The sequence below is a fragment of the Taudactylus pleione genome, unplaced genomic scaffold (genome assembly GCF_031769625.1).
Source record: "Taudactylus pleione unplaced genomic scaffold, aTauple2 ptg000046l, whole genome shotgun sequence".
In the NCBI taxonomy this organism is placed as follows: domain Eukaryota; kingdom Metazoa; phylum Chordata; class Amphibia; order Anura; family Myobatrachidae; genus Taudactylus; species Taudactylus pleione.
This window is the reverse complement of record NW_028284448.1, coordinates 10,143,381-10,164,448: the sequence shown is the minus strand read 5'-3', so window position 1 is coordinate 10,164,448 and position 21,068 is coordinate 10,143,381. Positions and strand designations below refer to the sequence as shown.

General features: G+C 40.4%; 2 pseudogenes; one reads left to right on the top strand and one right to left on the bottom strand.

Annotated features, from left to right (window-relative positions):
- Positions 1 to 18,155: 18,155 nt before the first annotated feature.
- LOC148537672 (5S ribosomal RNA) lies at positions 18,156 to 18,274 on the bottom strand (annotated as a pseudogene).
- Positions 18,275 to 20,299: 2,025 nt separating this feature from the next.
- LOC148537671 (5S ribosomal RNA) lies at positions 20,300 to 20,418 on the top strand (annotated as a pseudogene).
- The last annotated feature ends 650 nt before the right edge of the window (positions 20,419 to 21,068 follow it).

Genomic DNA, 21,068 nt, shown 5'->3' with positions numbered 1-21,068 from the left:
GGTACAGGACTCTTGATTCATGAAGCAGCATATTTTACAAGGTAAAGCCTCTTAGAAGGAGCTAAACCCAAACTGGTAGTTTAAATAATGGGCTCATAGGTCAATGACGCTAATGGAGCTGGTAGGTTCTACTTCCCTGTGGCAGGAGTTTTGTCTGAGTGCAGAGCAGTAGTCCTTCACGTTGACAGCTGTATTTCACCTTTTTTCACTTTTCACCTTTTGGGGCCTATTCATCATTACTTTATTTTACAAAAGTAGGTCAAAACTAACATTTTCACCTGCAATTGTAAAAATTAAGTTTTCAGGCCCTTCATTAGGAAGGTAAAGCAGCAGATATCACAGATATCTCCTGGTCACCTTCCTCTGGCGGAATGGCCCGCTGTCCACATACACTAGTATGAGGACAGAATTCATCAAACTTCGAAAATCAATATTTTCAGAGCTTGAGTGCAGTAGAAAATGCTATTTTCAGATGGCAAATGTTCTCACTCTGGGCTCACAACCTGCTCCTTCCCTATGGATCCCTCCACCCCTGTCCGGCTCCTTACGCCAGACGTCGGGACTCTTGTGCACATGCGTGACCCCCCCACAGGCATAGGAGACTGCTGTGGCTGCTGCTCAACAGCCACGAGTAGTCTGCTGTGAGGGAGGGAGAAGGGAGAGGGGGCGGCACCGGGCCCCTCAGAAATCCTGGGCCCGGGTAAATAGTACCCACTCCTCCCCTCTCAGCGCCACTGCCAGAGAGCTGCCGCCTGCACCGGGTGAAGAGTGATTATTCCTTCCCCGTCGCTCTCTCCGCTCACCGCAGGTGTGTATTTGAGGTGGCAGGGGGTTAAACTGCCGAGGGGGGGACCTCCGCTCACTGCCTACCGCAAGTGTGTTTTAGTTTTTTCATGTGAGGTGTGTGTGTCCCTGTAGGCTTTCTCAGTGTGTATATGTATATGTGTCAGTGTATGCATCTGTGTCAGTGTGTATCTGTGTCAGTGTGTGTATTTCTGTGTTAGTGTATGTCTGTGTCAGTGTGTCAGTGTGTATCTGTGTCAGTGTGTGTTTATCTGTGTCAGTGTATGTCTGTGTCACTGTGTGTTTGTATCTGTGCCAGTGTGTGTACCTGTGGCAGTGTGTGTCTGTGTGTATGTCTGTCATCAAATACACAAACATGCAATATGTGTGACAGATATGAAGCAGGGGGCGATGGTGTGCTGAGAGATGATGCAGGGGAGGAGGTAATGGTGTGACTGATAGATGACGCGGTGGGAAGATGATGGTGTGCTGAGACATGATGCAGGGGGGTGATGGTGTGTTGAGAGATGACGCAGGGGGGAGGTGATGGTGTGCTGAGAGATGACACGGTGGGAAGATGATGGTGTGCTGAGAGACTATGCAGGGGGGAGGTGATGGTGTGCTGAAAGACGAGGCAGGGGGTGATGGTGTGCTGAGAGATGATGCGGTGGGAAGATGATGGTGTGCTGAGAGACGACGCAGGGGAGGTGATGGTGTGCTAAGAGACGACACGGTGGGAATATGATGGTGTGCTGAGAGACAATGCAGGGGGTGATGGTGGAGCTCACTCATGAGCTCCACCTTCCAGCTCCCACACTGGGTGAAGGGAGAGATGTCATGACTTCTCTCCAATAGTGCACTGTCGAGCGGGAAGACGGAGGAGCGGATAGAAGTGGGGATTCAGGTAAATGTAACTTTGTCTGTCTGTGTGTCTGCATGTTTTATGTGTAAAAGGCACTACTACTGGGGGTACTGTATATTGGGCACTGCATAGGGGCACTATATAAGGAGCACTACTGGGGGCACCTCATAGGAGTCACTACATAAGGGGCACTGTATTTTGGACACTGCATAGGGGGCACTATATAAGGGGCACTACTAGAGGCACTGCATAAGGGGCACTACTGGGGGCACTACTGGCGGCACTGTATAAGGGGCACTATATGTTGGGCACTGCATAAGGGGCACTAGTGAGGGCACTATATATTGGGCGCTGCCTAAGGTGCACTGTATAAGGGGCACTATATAATGGGCACTACAAGGGGCACTACATAATGGGCACTGTGTAAGGAGCACTACTGGGGTTACTATATATTGGGCACTGCATAAGGGGCACTGCATAATGTGCACTACAACAGGGGGCATTGCCTAAGGGGCACTACTACTGGGGACATTGCATAAGTGGCACTAGTACAGTGGCCATTGCATGAGGGGCACTACTACTAGGGGTATTGCAAAATGGGCACTACAATAGAGGAAACTTTATAAGGGGCAATACTACTGGGGGCATTAAGGTGCATATGGAATGGAAAGGAATGCTCCCAGAGTGACGAGAAACAGTCGTGATGTTTCATGTTGACATGCCCCCATTTTTCAGTGGCTACGTCCCTTGTGGCATGTGGCCACGTCCACTTTGGCATGCGCACATAGGAGGGGGTGGCTCCATTTTTCATCTTGCCCTGGGCCCCATATACCCTAATTACCCCACTGATCGAATTTACATACATATCTGAATTAGGCCCTACGCTGTTATTAATATACAAATGATACAAATGTTATTAATATACAAATGATGTATATATTACATATATTTGGTGAATCGAATAAAAATGATTTAAGTGAGGCAGCTGTTTGTTCTGAGAGCAAAATAAAATGTAAACTTATTTGACCCTGACCTAACATAACAGGTATTCGGGAAATTAGATTAAAATTTTAATGTATACTGTTGTGTTATCGCCTTCTTAACTAACAAATGTAGAAAAATTCTGCAGCAGTTAATGAATGTAATGTATGAGTTCCAATCACTATTTGGTGACAATTTAATTACAGAAGTCTGTGTTCTTTGAGGCCAACATCATAAATAGAACTTCTAGTTGCATGCAAGCTACCGCCATGTGTCTGGAAGTCTTTTAAGGTCAGTGTAAACAAAGGCAGAGTTAGACAGCAATTATGTACATTATCATCATTAGTAAAATCATTCATTTTACTCATACCACTTTCTTCAAGCATCTATTTTAACTTTCTAGTTTAATCTACATTTACCACAACATCACAAAAAGTCCATTCTTAATGGTCAGGTTAAGAACATAAATGTAGACTCAAATGTTAGGAAACAAAGTAATTAGAAGGTAATAAAATGCAATAAAAACAGATATCAATGCTGCTAAATACAAACATCAATAAACTGAACTGAGATAGGGTTCATTCAATGCAAACTGCTGTAAGGAATATACCACATTTCAGGAAAAAATTAAACCTGGATCAGGAAAATATCTGTTTTAAATAATTAACAAGTATAATTTATTTTATTTAAATAATTGAAATCTATGTAAAGAAGCAGACAAAAACATTCATAGCGTAAATCTAAAACTGGAATTTACCTGAACGACACGCACATTAATAATCACATTATTAAGCTCTGTGGTGTCTATTTAATAATAGCCCCACAAAGCATTTTAGCCCTGATAATTATACTGATAATTTTAAGCTTTCATAGAGATGTGCGGGTTCGGATTCCTGGAATCCGAACACACCCGAACTTAAGGGTTACGGGTTGAACCAAGCCCCGGCTCGGATCTTTCCAGCAAGCTTGAATCCTAAATTAAGCAAAACATAATCTACCCGGCATCGAATCTCTCGTGTCTTGGATTGCATACAAAGTCTGTCCCTCATGATCAGGCACCATTAGACACTGGAGACAGGAGGGAGAGGGAGAGGATGTGGGTAGTATAGTGGCACTGTACTAAATAAAAAAACAATTAGGAGCACTGAAGGCAGAGGCACTGTGGCCCTCATTCAGAGGCGGTCGGAGGATGCAAGCGGTCGCTCAGAAACTGGGCAGCTGCTTGCATCCTGACCGGCCGCCTCTGTTTCGGTCGTTAGGCTGTGGGTTAACACCCACAGCTCTAACAACTGCTAGGGTGATGGTCGCGATGGTCATTGACCATCGCGACCATCGGGGCTTACGACGAGACCCTAGGGTAGGGTCTCACTTGTCATAAGCCCCGGAGAGCTTCTGGCTCTGTCAGAGCCGGAAGCTCTTCACTGACATCACTAGTGATGTCAGCGGGGCCTCCCTCAAATGGCAGGCTGCCACCCCCCCGGCCCGTCTTCCAAACGGGGCGAGCTGTCAATCAACATCGACAGCTCGTCCCCTTTGGTAAGAGACCCGCTACGACCGGCGCTGTCGGTCGTAGCGGGTCTCACGCATGCGCACGAAGGAGCCGGCTCCCTCGTGCGCATGCGCACTAGACAAACATCGAGGCGGCCGTGCGGTCGTAGACCGTACGGCCGCCTCTGAATAAAGCCCTGTGTACTGTGGACTGGCTGTAGCATTCTGTGAGGCGCAAAAAAGTGTCATAGGAGTGGACTGCAGCACTGTTTGACTGTTTGTTATTTAAAGAAAAGCCTACTGGAGCACTTAAAAAAAAAGATTGGGGGCAATGTTAAGGCAGGGACACTGGGCTGGCTGCAGCACTCTGTGAGGCACAAAAAAAAACACCATAGGAGTGGTCTGCAGCACTGTATGTGTAAAATAAAAAAGCACACAATTATAACATCATTAGGGTGCCACCCTTATACTAGGAGTGCTGTGAGGCAGTTTGCTGTGTATTCAGGCACTGTTAAAGAAATGTACTAATATAAAGCTTGTGTGTTAAAAAAGATAACATTATTATTAGGGTGCAATCCAGCTTATACTAGGGGTGCTATAAGGCAGTTTGTTGTGTGTTCAAGGCCTTCAGGCTCTGTAAAAAAAAATTAATAATATAAAACTTATGTGTTAAAAAATATAATGTCATTATTAGGGCACCACCCAACTTATACTAGGGGCAATGTGAGGCCGGTTTGTTGTGTGTTGTAGCAATGTTACAAAATTGTAATGATAGATAACTTGTGTGTTAAAAATATAACATCAGAATTAGGGCATCACCCGGCTTTTACTAGTGGCGCTATGATATATGGAAACCAAGTAGGTGAAGATGCAGGCGCTGGAATGGTCTGTTTTTACTAAGCAGCTGCTAAAACAGGGGTAGTCAAACCCGAACAAGCAAGTATACAAAACAATGGGTAGCGAGCTGTGATGCATATATAATATTAATGAGTATACATAGATGGATGTAAAATATTGACACTTTAATAAAAATATAAATATTTAGCATATATCACACAATAACATATGAGCAATAAGCCTCATCCAAATGACTGTTCATATTAAACATTTCCTGTTCCTATAAATGCTTCCGGATAATAGATAGCAAGTTGCATTAATCTCAATTTGAGAAGACAATATTGTCCAGCAGGTATATAATTTCCAAGTCCTTACACCGGTAGAGGGATGGTCCTATTGGCATAAAGTTCCATATGCTGCACTCGGAGCCCTCAGATGTCCACAAAAGGTGGTTTGATCCAAATAGAGTTAGACAGATGTTTTCAAAAAATGATTCTGGTTCCTTTATTACTGGTAAGCTGGTCCAGGCTTGTTATAGCATCCAGTTAGAGTCACAAAGTCACTTGATTGGATAGAGGCAAGGCACTGATGCATTTTGCTGTGTGGATATGACATCTTTTTCAAGGGGCGCTGTGAGGCAGTTTGTTGTGTGTTGAGGCACTATTACAAAATTGTAATGATACAAAACTTGTGTGTTAAAAAATATAATGTAATTATAATGGCACCACCCAGCTTATACTAGGGACGCTGTGAGGCAGTTTGTTGTGTGTTGAGGCACTGTTACAAAATTGTAATGATATAAAACTTGTGTGTTAAAAAATATAACATCATTATTAGGGTGCCATCCGGCTTGTACTAGGGGCCTTATGAAATAATTTGTTATGTGTTCTGGGCCTTTAGGCACTGTTAAAAAATTGGTCTTTTTGCAGTGTGCTGGAGGAACATTTTTCCTTTTTTTCTTGTCTAGATAAAACCCCTCACTTTTCATGTACCTGTGAAAGACCATTAAGTTGATCTGAGAAGCCACCATTTTATATTACTGTTCTGAGAGGCATGGATGGGACCAGCATTTGGAGGGTGTGCTGGTTCCTGTAGTGACATTTGGTGTACTTCAGGGTACCTCCAGGTAACTTGGCTTTCAACTTAGATATATTAATGTATGTGCTATTATCATGTGGCATAACAGTATGCAATGATATGACCAAAAGTGGGTACTATTATCATGTAGCCTTAGGGCCTACTGGTACAGAGATGCCTTGATGCAGCCCGGATGGCTTACACATATCTTTGCAAATATATGCAATAAAGATCTCTGGATTTCTATTATCATGTAGTATTCAACTCTTATTGCTGGTATTTTGCAATGTGCTTGGTGAACATTTTTGCTTTTTTACTATTAAAAAACTGTAATAATATAACATTTCTGTTTTAAAAATATATACCCTAGAAGAGGAGGGGGAATGTACCTTAGTCAAGCAAAATGAACAATACTCTGTTTTATTCAAGTTACTGAAACCATTTGAAGTAGTAACTAATAAAGTGAGTTCAGACACTGGCAGCTTGAGTCAGTTGACTCCATTAATAAACATACTGGAAAAGTAGCAAGAGAAACTGAAGGAGGAGATGAAACAAAGTGATTCCTCTAAGTACTGTATGTTGGACTTGTAGATCAAGTTCTTTATTTGCTTCACCAGGACCAAAGGGTTGTCAAGGTCTTGCAACTCAATCACTACATTTTGGCAACCATGCTTAATCCCAGGTTTAAGTCATATATAATGTATTTCTTTCCAGGAAGCTGTTACCAGGGAAACAACTGGCCTTTCCAAGAAACCCACTGTGGGTGTGGATGGTGAGTCAACTCAGCGCACCAAAGTGAAAAACCATTTTGACATCTGGTCAGGCTTAAAAGAATTGCCCATAGTTATTGACACCTCTACCATGATTCAATCTGATACACTAGGCATCAATAGGATGGTGAAGGATTACAGTTTTTTAATGACAATGTACAAATTACCAAGTCATATCTTTTTGATTACTGGGAGGATAAAAAGGATCACCTTGTACAAACTAGCTTTGGCGTACTTAAACTTCCAACCCTCCAGTGTGTACTCGAAAAGAGTGTTTAGCACAGCCCGGAACCTTGTGAGCAATCGGCATAGGAGGCTACTTTCTCAAAATGTGGAAAACTTCATTCATAAAAATGAACTACAAATTCTATGAAGAAGTCCTTTGTCACTAAATGCAACAAAGTACAGAGACTTCTATAACAGTGGATTCCAGTTGGGATGAGCTAATATTGTGTGATGATGATGTTAGCACTGATGATGGTGAGGAAGATGAAGATGATAATGACATCTTACCAGTGTAGAGAAAAATAACAACATAAGAACATACGGCCACTATTGGGAGGAGGTAGGGAATCTTTCAACCCTAGATAGCTATTAGAATATAATCACAAGGAATCTCCCAGCACACAACCTTCAAAGTCAGTGTGTAAATATATTGTAATGGGGTAACAAAAAACTGGATATACGATTTAAAATTTTACATTTATTAGGAATTATGAATAATACAGATATTGTGATGTCTGATCACTATGACTATACATATAAAAACTTAATACCAGTATACAACACGTAAATAGATGTAGATAAAAATAAGATAGAAGGTAAAGACTCAAAAAATACAAATTTAAAATAAAAACAAAAAGTTCAAAAAGACATACAGTATATTGTGTGTGTGGAATAAATAAATCAAAATAATGATTCAAAAATCCCAAAAATATTAATGATAGAAAAATTTAGGATAAAATGTTATGTAATGGTGCATATACATGGTCAGATATGTCAGATGAATGATTGAACGATTTAAACTATTTGAACAATTTGCCAACAATTTGAATGATTTGACCATTATTGTGCAGATCTGAAGGAAAATCTGACCGTGTGTATGCACCATAAAGGTATAATTGAGGGTAAATTCCTCTCCGTTAAAGACGTAATCCAAGGGGAAATATAATCCTGCTCGAGGTAACAATGATTCCAGCTTCAAATCCAAACTTTTCATCTATGGTTAAGTAATCTATGCTTGATAATTCAATTGCTGTGATGTAATCACTGTATTCACAACAGGAGAATATTTAAATGGTTACCCTGAATAACAACCATCTTGGATGGTGTATAAGGTTTGCCGGCAAACAGCACATGTAGGTAATCGGTACACGTGTAGATAGTCCGTAGTACTCGGCCCGCAGTGATCCTACACCTACGTGTTTCACCTCATAAGAGGCTTCATCAGGGTTATGGGATGTGGATGTGCCTATAGACCTACTCACCATAATTACAGATGAGGTACAATTGGTCCGTTCCATCTGGTGGGGACATTATTTCTGATATCCCCTGGTGCTCACTTCTGCTCTGGGCATATCTGCATCATGGCCATATGCATCACTCAGTTCCCAGCGGTAACATCACATCCACCCTTTCAGCATGTAGAAGTATGTCGAGGGTCACTTCCACCCTCACAGCACATTGGGCTAGATTGTATATCACTAGTTACATCGCCTCTGAATATCTCAATGATCTCCGATAGTGACATCACTTTCAGTTTCATCAGATGTTGGCTTCAGCCCTTACAATCACTACACATTATTGGTGACATGCCCTTTCAATTTCACAGAATGCTGACTTCCACCCTTAAGGAGAGCACTCATTACATTGTATGCGAGGGGGTATACTGTTTTATATATAATCCACCATTAATAAGGCTGATTATTCAACTCTCATATGCTTTTAAAAAATGCAGCGGTATGCTGTGGTTTTCCTTTTTATTGGTGATATTACAAAGGTGTTCATTGATCCTGGTATTTAGTTTTCTGATAGTCCATCCAATGTACTGAAAATCGCAGGGGCACTGTAAATAATAAACTAGCCCTTTGGTATGGCATGTAATTTTGTCCCTAATATAGTATTCTTGGGTAGTGGTATGTGAGATAACACTCTTTCTGGATTTTCAGCTTTTTTTGCCTGCCTTCTTAAAGGATGCACACCTACCACAATAAAAGAACCATGAGGTGTTAGTTTTCATCTAAGAATCACCTATATTCCATTTATTTTATATATCCTCTTGGTGGCTTTTAACCAAATTAGTCCTTAGTGTTGGTGCTCTTTTATATACCAATTTAGGTCTTTTTGGGAGTAGCGTCTTCGGTTCCTCATCGGCCATCAATACGTGCCAGTGTTTTTTGATACTTCTTTCTATATACTTGCTCTGGCTCCAATAGTTGGTAATGAAAAGTAATTGTTCTTGCTGTTGCTTATTCCTTTTCTTACATGTCAAGAGGTCTTTTCTTTCCAAAATTGTTATTCTGGTGAATTCCCTTTTGAGTAGATCTGTTGGATAGTTTTCTCCTTGAAGTTGGTCATTAATTTTTCAGACTGTATTTTAAAATCACTGTCTATAGAGCAGTTCCATCTTATTCTCCAGAGTTGTCCGCCCGGTATATTAGAAATTCACTTACCATGGTAGTTACTTGTGGCATGTAGAATACTATTACATTCTATGGGCTTTGTGTAGTTCATTGTGTCTATTTTGTTGTCCTCTATAAATATGGAAAGTCGAGAAAGTTAATGCTGGTCTTGCTTATTTAATTAGCAAATTCCAGACCCAAGTTGTTATCATTTATATATCTGATAAAGTCTTCAAGTGTCTCTTTCTTTATTTCCCTTCTATACCATCAGGACATCATCAATGAATCTCACCCACACAATCAGATCATCCTTGTATTCATTAATCGTCCATATCGTCTCATTCTCCCATGAGAACTGTCGAAACTAGATTATTGGCTGAGACAAGATCAGTTTAAAATTGAATCGCAGCGACACCATCTTGCGACTGGCCGCAAGACGCCATTTTGCGACATGGCCGCCTAAGCACCATTTTAGATAAACTCACACTTTAGTACATGTGGCGATAATACTATTAGCATCATGCGAATGCATCTGTGACCATCGCCATAAGTTACGGCGATTCACCAGAAGCCTATTTCATGACTTTACGTATTATAAAGGATATATTTCAGAAATGGCTTTACAGTATGCCAAAATTGAGTGCATTAGCTGAATAAAGCAAATGGCTACGTGACAACTAGCTTGTGTAGATAAATTTCCTGGACAGTGTCTGCCCTCACTACAGGTGGTCTGGCTAGAATACACACCTACATTAGCAAGCTTCCTGCAATGACATGACTTCAAAGACTAGAGTGTCATCTTAGGTCTGTCTCTTGTAGCTGGGCTATTTGCATTTCACACAGGAGACTGGGAGAATAAAGAGTTTTTCTTTTCAAGATTGGGACAGGCGGGGGGGACTGCTGGCAGAGTGGGCATGTGGAACTATCTGGCTCAGCATGTCACACTGCTAAGATGTTCACTTAGTGACAGTTAAGTGCACCCTTCCTCATACACACATTAATACATCTTTATATCAAACCCCGAATACTCACACATTACATATTCACACATAAGGTTTAATAAGCTTTAAAGTATATGATTTACGTTGGTTCAGTTAGTTTAAATGCTGAGAAATAAATATTTACAATAAACACTTGTGGAACTTTGAAATTGTGACAGTGAGTAATGAATACACCTGTGCACCTGTTGGGTGACCTGGAAAACATAAACCTTGTGGGGTCCTGAAGACAGAGTTTGAAAACCAATGGCCTAGATGATTTAGTCCCTATCAGGACTGATTTATTTAGAATTAATTAATTTAGTCATTTTGTTTTTCCATTTCTACATATACTTTGTCATTTATTTTTTAAAGAGAACTACATTAAAAGTTATGTTTTAATTATTGTCAATTGTACATAAAAAAAGAGTGCCCCACATAGGAATCACTGTATGTTAATTAGCTTCGCTAATTGCAAATTTGGTTTTGGGTATTTCCAGACACCAGAAAATCTTCAGATTATCAAGTAGGAAACAGAGAATACCAGTTTTATTTTATTTATTGTTCCTTCTATCTGCATCACTACATTCCTCCCAGCCACGTCACTCTGTGTTCCCCTCATCTGTGCTAGTCTTTCTTCCTCCATCTGTACCACTCTGTCACCCCAAAACGTGGCACTCTGTCTTCTCCCCATCCGCACCAATCTGTCTTCCCCAATCCCTACTGATGTGTGTTCTCCCATTGTACTAGTCTATATTCCCTCATCCGTACCCACCTGTCTTTACCCATCTGCATCACTTTGTCCCTCCAATCCGCATCAGGTTCCCTTGTAAATTCCAGTACCAGCACCGAAACTTTTTCCAGCGGGGGAGTAATGCCACAGCCAGAGGAGCCCATTCATCGGGTCACCCAGACAAAGCATCACCCTTGACCACTAGCCAGCCCAGGCTGCGGATCCCTGGGGAGTTGGGGACCCCCCATAAAGGGGTCCCCCTCTCCAGGGCACCCCAGGCCTGGACTGATAGCCCGGGGCTATCCCAAGCACCCCTGGCAGGTGGGTGCTGGGTTGATAGTGTAGTGTGGTGTATATGAAAGTTAAAAAATTGTCTTTTGCAGTAAGCCTCCCCTGCATGCTGGTACTTGGAGAACCACAAGTACCAGCAAGTGTGGGATTAAGGGCCTGCTGGTACCTATAGTACCCCTGTAAAAGATATATTAAAATTAAACAAGATCACTGATTGTTTTAATATTTTATTTTCCTGCACTTTCACCTGGGAGGCGGCAGCCTTTAAGCACTTTACATGGCTGCCGCCTCTCCCAGGACTTCTATGCCAGCTTCACCTGGAGGGCGCCGCCTATCCAGGACTTTCCTAGCGTCTTCTTTCTTCAGCAACTCTGCTGCCTTCCCACCATCGGACAGCCATGCCATTGCCTCATGCTGGATTATATAAGCCAGCCGAAGGGGTGGGGTGATGACTTTTCGAGCCGTGATTGGCTCGCAGCGGCCATCTTTAAATTTCAAAAACGGGGCTGAGTTGCTATTGGCACGGAAGTAACCTAAAGTTACTTTGGCGGTTTTCGCCATTGAAGTCAATGGTGAAAACCATTCAGTGGCTGAGAGGCGGAAGGTTCGCCTCTCTCAGTCAATGAGCACTCGGCACCGGGATCTCTGTAGTGAAATCCCTATACGAAGCCATCAGTTTTTGGGTCCGGGTATTTGCAGGGTTTTTTTTTGCCAAGCCCAAAGATACCTACATGGAACAAAGAACAAAGAGGACGTGATCCAGGCATAGGAGGAGGGGAGTATGGATTTTTTATTACAGGTATCCTATGGATTCCTACTGAAGAAGTAGATGTGATTGGCTTCAGGGATACTAGGTGAGTATGTGAGATACTGTGTACATGTGTGTGTACATGTGTGTGTGCATGTATGTTTTAATAAACTTTTACTTTCTACGGTGTGTGTCGTGTTTATTTTAATATTTATTTTGCTGTGGAACTACAGGTACCAGTGGGCCAGTGATGCACCGCATGCTGGTACTTGTGATTCTCCAAGTACCAGCATGTAGGGGAGTCTTGCTGGGTCCTGCAGTTCCACAGTAAAAGACAATATTTTTACTATCAACAAATGCACCACACTACACAATCAACCTGGCACTCACCACCCAAAGATGCTGGGGATAGCATGCGGGGGAGGCTTGTTGGGACCTGCACTTCTACTCGTAAAGACAATGTTTTCACTTATTTTTTTATGCTACACTTATACAGTATCAACCCAGCACTCCTGGGGATATCACGGGGCTATCAGCCTGGGCCGGGGGTGCCCTAGAGAGAGGGAGCCCTTTATTGGGTGGGGGTCCACAGCTCCCCAGGGATCCCCCATGCTAGAAAAAGTCCAGTGCTGGTTCTGGATAATACAGGGGACCCCACAAATCAAATGCAAACAGCAGATCCTTGTAATTATTAGTCACCAGTAGCTGAAAATATTGCACAGTGTCCCAAATCCAAGATGATGTAAGATTGCAAAGTGCTTGTAGATAGTGCCAAAAGGACAGGGTGAGTCCACCTACGCATTTCGCTGCATCCAGGCAGCTTTTTCAATACTACAACTTTTTCTTGGCTGGACATTTACCATCTAAAGACCGGTGCTTTGGTTTAATTCATCCTATATAACAGTGCCTACAGGGTATAATATGTATATGCCTTTTCAGGATTAATTTATTGCTGTTTTAGTATATGTACATCATTTATTTTGTTCAAACTGCACATTTTTATCATTTATTTAATGTGATTTATATTAATACATTTTATATATACATTATAATTCTCGAGCGCTGCATATATTCTTTGTTATAGGTTGAAACCCTGTGTTGATTTGGTGTGAAATAACCCAAGTGTGTAATCAAACATAAAGGAGAGAGATGATACTTAGCCATCCAGATTTTATCCACTCCATCATGGGTGCGTTGGTACTGTATATTGAGACTGTGCTCACCTCTGTGGGTGTGTCCAGCACAGGAACTGGTCAAAACCTAATGTCCAGGTAAGGCACTGTGTGCATGAGTCATGTTTGTTCATATGCTTATGCACTAAACTAACTGGTTTCTGAGCAATGACCAAGCTATATGCAATATAACAAATATGTCTAAAATTATGACTAATGAAATACAGCACACTGTAACATGGTCTATATACCTTTTGTCTGCTTTATCAAAAAACTAGATCAATTATGCAGTCTGGCACAGTCACACTCTAATAAGTGCTGCACCAGCCTGCTTGGCTGGGTACACACTATCTGATATATTGTACCACTCTGATAAATGCTCTGATCCGACAGAAATGATCAGATCGTTGTATACCCATACACACTGGACATTCTAACTCAGTGTTCTTTCTGTAGATCTCCTTAACAGGATAAGGAAGTCAGGATTCAAGATAGCATGTGCAGCACACCAGATCCAAACCTCCCGGTCTGACCGTTGCAGGAGCATTTGAAGCCATTTATCGGCTTACACTACTGCATACACACTATCCAATTATTGGGCCGATCATCTAATTATCAGTTGATCGATCTGATAATTGGATACTTTGTACCCAGGTTAAGACATCAGGTCCTCCAAGTAATGGATCTAGTGACACTGCTTACATTCATGTTTTTTTACCTGTGAATCGAGGTCGGTTATAGATTTGATATGCACATTTGAACTGCATTAATTGAATGGTGGATTATACCTGACATTATTGCTGGTTTGCAAATATGTCCACAGTCAAAGTTTTGTTGTTATTGTGAAAGTCACACAAGAAAATAACAGGAGACATAGTATAGTTTATATTAGATACAGCAGTCAAATACAGCGTTACACTTCTGCCAAAATAGCAGTAGGTGGGCAAAATAAACAGAACACCATCAAAAATAATTATTAATAATAATAATACTTAATTGTCATTGACAGCACGAATAATGTCAACGAAAACCAAACAGAACTATACCACATAATAAAACAGGCAGCAATTACATTACTAGTTAAACAGCATTGATCAATCAGAAATTTAAATCAAACATTTAGCATACGCACTGCAGTTGAAAAGAAACTATTATGCAAACGTTTTGTGCAAGTGCTCAGAGCTCTGAAACGCCTGTTAGATGGAAATTTCTCAAAAAGAACATGGTTAGGATGGCTGGGATCTGCTAGAATAGATCTAGATTTCTTCAGGAGCCTTTTTTCATATATCTCCTGAGTGCAAGGTAGCACAACTCCAATAATTCTACTAGCCATCCCAACCACCTGATCCAACGCTCTACGTTCATCAACAGTACAATCCCCATACCAGGCCACAATCCCATAAGGCAAGATACTTTTCACAATGTTACGATAAAACTTTAGAAGGGTCTCCCGACTCACACACGCTAATCTTAAACAACGCAGAAAAAACAAGCATTGATGTGCCTTCTTAGCCAAGAAGGCTGAGTTCAGGGACCATGTCAACGTATCCAAAATAAAAAAAAACAGCAATATAAAAGAAGACACTACCTCTTTGGTCAAACCACCTTTAAAAATAGGGGCCTTTGTAGGATCACTCCGTCTACTGAAATCAACAATCATGTAACCATTTTTCTTACTGGGTCAATAAAATTTGCCTCCATACAAGCTTATTTATATGAGTGTATAATACCTAGGCTCACTTGGGTAAGCCTGATTAAACTTAAGTGTATGTGGTGCACACAATAATTATCACAATAAATCACCTACTTCTTTCTCCCTTTTGTATCCTGTAGGTAGTAGGTACAGATGAAATGGGACCTTCTTAATGCTCTTCCAGGTAAGTAAACACACGTTAGTATAGACTTTTGTTATTTTATGTTAACAGATGTGAAAGAATAAGAGCAAACGCATTAACAACACATCCTAGTTTTCAGCATACATTTAGGGAACATGCATATATACCAATATACATTACTGTGTTCAAGAATAACAAAGTCCTCTATCAATTGTTTATATAGATATCCTTGTTAATATCCACTGTGTGTTAGTCAGCTTTCAATGTCTTTGAAACATTCATATACGAATTCTTGTATTACCAATAGTTTCTTAAACTAACATAAATATCACAATAAGGGCGGGTGAAACAGGAGTCAATGAAGGAGTTTAATGTATCTCTAGCTATTTATCACTGCTCTGTAAAATAAGTTCTGAAAAGAATTTGTAGCAGTACCCCAATTAAGCCACAATGTCATATATAAGTCCTCCAATAGTGGGGATGTTATTGATTTAATATAATTATTTCACTTTGTACCTAGGCTAGAGCTATAGTATATCCCCAATTATTGATGAGATCAATCAATACTTATACTGTAGATAACTTATATGTCACTGCTTGCCCAAAACCTCAGGATAGATCAGTACTCCAGGTGCTCTTCTCTCCTCAGGATTATCTCACTAGTACTTTTCTTCCTATTTTGCTATATGTTTGATTAGGATTCTGAATAATAATGTTAGTATAAGTCTCAATGGGGTAGAATTACTCCTATCTGTGCTGATTACATTTAAGGTCAATTATTAATGCTGTATGAGAGATCCCGCTGAGTGTGTTACTGGTGTTATAGTACTCACAGCGCTACTGCTGTTCCCACTGACACTAGTTAGCTTCTCTCACTTCTGCTACCAGACTAGCCAGAGCCGGCCTTAGGCATAGGCATTCTAAGCAAATGCCTAAGGGTGACTGGAATGCCTTGGGGAATGAAGCACTGAATGCCTGTGAGCCAGGTCAGAATGAGCTTCTGCATAGAAGCTCATTCTGGATATTGGCTACAGTGGGAGACAAGATGGCCGCAGGAGGGAATGCTGTGCATGCCCAGCCATGGCCAGTCCTCCCATGGGCCTTTGCGGAGCAGAGCCGTGAGGTCAGCTCTGCTTCCAGATAAGCTGTTGGCCCAACGCCTGCCACCCGCCAACTGCAGCGCCCAGGAGTTAAGAGCAGCAGCATTAGCTGCATCGAAAGGTAGGTGTAACCTGCTCAGACAGGTAGGCACTGTGGGCAGAGAGGGGGGCTGAGCAGCTGTATCATGTGTACATATATTTTATAGATATATATACATGGAGAAAAATGGTAGATAAAGCGCCAGAACTTGTAAATAAATAAGTTAAGACAAAAGAGGAATTGTATGTGGTGTATAAATATAGCAACTAAGCCTCCGATTTGTAGGCGTCAGCTCTGAGTCAATAATATAATACTAGTGTGAGTATTTGAGAAACCATGGACAAAGTGTAAATTGACAATAGAGCGACCAGTTTGCTATTAAAAAATAAATAAACGTGACTGCAGTGTGATAAGATACTCATACATAGACATAACTTGTATCCAGTGAATACCACATATTAATGCATCAGCATAATAAAGGAAGACTTTACACAAAAACCAATACTTATTCAGAATAGTGCAATCCTTATTAGGCAAGTGCTGAATATAGGTTGAGACCAAAAAGTGCTAATGCAATAAATAACAGTGTAAAAAATAAATATATATAAAAATAGCAATTTATTGTGAACAATTGTAGGATTTCCTCCTAAATAGGCTGAGAAAATCCCTTAAAATACATAATATGATGAAAAAAACAGTGAAGAAAAATGTTTTAAAAATTGAAATAAATTAAAAAATAGCAGCTTATCTGAATGAGAAAGAGAAGTAGTAGCCCAACGTGCATGAAGTAGCAGCAAACACTCCAAACGCGTTTCGTTTATGACTTCATCAAGGGGATGGTGTGTATGTGTAAAGGTTCGCTTTTTATAGCCCACTGCGGGTTCAAAAGGTCAAGAGTCTGCGTCACATCCTGTGTCATCCAGGATCCCTATACCTAATAAATTTCATATTTATATTAGTTCATCAGTTCCTAATAGGTAAGTTCCAGTCGTATCTTAAAGAATACATTAATAACGAGATATTCTTTAATGTTCTATCATTGTGGCAAATCTTTGCCCTTACTGTCCTTACTTCCGCCCTTACTCTGGCGCGGCACATCAATGGTGAAAGAACCTGTCTATCAAAGGTGCGCGGCGTCTTTGCGTCCACGTCATCTCCGTTGGTATGCACGTGTTCCGTGATGATTCACGTCTCCTCCGCATCGCCTTGCGTTGACGCCTGCTTCCTCCTAAACCTCCGATCATGGCTGCTCACATCTTGGGCTGGGCAACACTTCCGCCCTGACTATGCATGTGACAATGCATGTGACCGCAATATTTTTGGTACATCATTTCCACCCTTCTGTTATACATGGTGGGGATAACTTCCGCCCATCTTTATAACGCAATATAGAATTGGAAAAGTCTCCAGTTTTTTCTAAAATAGAAAATTGACATTAGAGTTGGTATCAAAGGTGTATATTTAAGATTAGAACTATATTAAATGGCTCATTTTAATCGCTTTGACAAAGACATGACGCCTTTGGAAAAAAATAAAGAAAGAATGTGTAAAATTCAAAATAGCCATAGTTCATGATAAAGTCCATAGGTTCAACATGATTTCTTCGATGATACTCCTAATTTTTTTTGGTCTTCCTTAAACATAGGTTCTTCTTTTTCTTGACATGTAGAGCCATACAACACCTGGAATTCCTAAGATGTCACCAATCTAAGTACTAATCAGGCCCAATGATACTAAGCTCCTAAATTGGTATAGTTGTATATGCATCTCCAACCAATGTATGTACATTCAGATTCCCTTTTAGGTCATGCCACCTTATGTTCTTTGCAGGTTCCTCCTATATTTGCAGCACCAGGTATTCCTAAGAGGATGCCCTTCTTAGTACTGACCTGGCCCAATCATGCTTTGCTTCCAAGATCAGACGAGATTGGGCTCATACATGATGGTATGGCAGCAAATATAATCTGCAAAAAAGGGGAGGAAGGGGGAGGTGTAAATACTACCAAATTATTCCTACTATACCTGATATTCCCAATAGGTTCATCCCTAGAGGTACTGGTCAGGCCCATCCCTATAATGGGGAGGTATAATAGTAGGTGGGAATTGAATGGATCATAAAAAGGGAGCAATTTCATAGTACTCGTTGAAGCCTTTTGGTGCCAGTGTGTCCAATTCAGACAGCCAGAACATCTCTCTTCTTGATAATAGATTACCCAGATCTCCTCCTCTCTCTCCTAACGTCACATGCTCAATAGCTTTAAAAGTAATCTCCTCAGCATTAGAATTATGTTCTGTTAGAAAATTTTTGGAGACTGCATGTCCCTCTACTTTTTTTTAATATTCCGGATGTGCTCCTGGATCCTCATTTTTAAGGATCTTTTTGTTTTGCCCACATATTTAAGTCCGCATGTACATTCTAGCAGATAAATTATTGATGTCGAGTTGCAATTCATGAAATTCTTTATAGTATATTCTTTAGATCCATCTGAATTGGTGAAGGTTTTTCTTTTAGGGTGGAGGTATTTGCAAATGTTGCAACGGCCGCACTGATAGCTTCCCTTACATTGCAAAGTGTTCGTGGTTTGTTTATCCTTATCCCTTAGCATACTTGGTGCTAATATGTCTTTCAAATTCCTTGATTTTCTATAGACAATTTAAGGTTTGGGAGGTAAAATGTTATTGAGAATTGGGTCCATCAGAAGGATATTCCAATTTTTATTGAGGGATTTCTTGATTTGTTTCTCGTGACCACTGTATGTAGTTATAAATGGTACTGTTTCATTTCTCTGTGGTTTCTCAGTTCTGTATTGGAGAAGTGTGCTTCTTTCTAGTTGTTGAGTTTTACATCATCAAGGAATCTATTTGCTTCTTTAAGGTAGTATGTACGGTCCATGATAACCAAATCCCCCCTTTATCAGCCGGTTTAAGAACTATTTCCTGATTGTCTCTCAGGTTCTTGAGGGCTTCTTTCTCTCTATTACTGAGATTTAGTTTCTTAATAGTTGTATAGTTTGCCTCATGGCTGCAAAGATCTTTTTTCACCATTTCATAAAAAATATTCAAATGGTTCCCTTTTGATTCTAATGGGTAGTATACAGATTTGCCCTTCAAACCAGATTTCGAAATCGAGGCACTGTAGTTCTTGAGAGGTGCCGATTCCTTCCTTAAAAAATGTCGTTTCAAAGTGAGATTCCTCACAAACTTATTTAAATCAATAAATGTGTCGAATTTGTTCATGTTCCTTGTTGGTGCGAAATTCAATCCTCTACTTAGTAGTGTTATCTCAGAGTTGTTTATAGAAAATTAAGGAATTTGAAAGACATATTAGCACCAAGTATGCTAAGGGATAAGGATAAACGAACCACGAACACTTTGCAATGTAAGGGAAGCTATCAGTGCGGCCGTTGCAACATTTGCAAATACCTCCACCCTAAAAGAAAAACCTTCACCAATTCAGAGGGATCTAAAGAATATACTATAAAGAATTTCATGAATTGCAACTCGACATCAATAATTTATCTGCTAGAATGTACATGCAGACTTAAATATGTGGGCAAAACCAAAAGATCCTTAAAAATGAGGATCCAGGAGCACATCCGGAATATTAAAAACCAAGTAGAGGGACATGCAGTCTCCAAACATTTTCTAACAGAACATAATTCTAATGCTGAGGAGATTACTTTTAAAGCTATTGAGCATGTGACGTTAAGAGAGAGAGGAGGAGATCTGGGTAATCTATTATCAAGAAGAGAGATGTTCTGGCTGTTTGAATTGGACACACTGGCACCAAAAGGCTTCAATGAGTACTACGAAATTGCTCCCTTTTTATGATCCATTCAATTCCCACCTACTATTATACCTCCCCATTATAGGGATGGGCCTGACCAGTACCTCTAGGGATGAACCTATTGGGAATATCAGGTATAGTAGGAATAATTTGGTAGTATTTACACCTCCCCCTTCCTCCCCTTTTTTGCAGATTATATTTGCTGCCATACCATCATGTATGAGCCCAATCTCGTCTGATCTTGGAAGCAAAGCATGATTGGGCCAGGTCAGTACTAAGAAGGGCAACCTCTTAGGAATACCTGGTGCTGCAAATATAGGAGGAACCTGCAAAGAACATAAGGTGGCATGACCTAAAAGGGAATCTGAATGTACATACATTGGTTGGAGATGCATATACAACTATACCAATTTACATAAGCTCCAATCCTGGATTCAGGAGCTTAGTATCATTGGGCCTGATTAGTACTTAGATTGGTGACATCTTAGGAATTCCAGGTGTTGTATGGCTCTACATGTCAAGAAAAAGAAGAACCTATGTTTAAGGAAGACAAAAGAAAATTAGGAGTATCATCGAAGAAATCATGTTGAACCTATGGACTTTATCATGAACTATGGCTATTTTGAATCTATGGACTTAATTATTAATTATGAACTATGGCTTTCATCCAGAACATTATATATACAAATTTATCTCTCTTAAAGTTGTAGCAAAGGACCCAATTTTATATATACTTATACATCCTCTCATTTTACATCTTATTTTTGCCCCAATATACATTAGCTAGCTGTTTTTATATACATTTTTTATACACATTCTTTATTTATTTTTTTCCAATGGCATCATCTCTTTGCCAAAGCGATTAAAATGAGCCATTTAATATAGTTCTAATCTTAAATATACACCTTTGATACCAACTCTAATGTCAATTTTCTATTTTAGAAAAAACTGGAGACTTTTCCAATT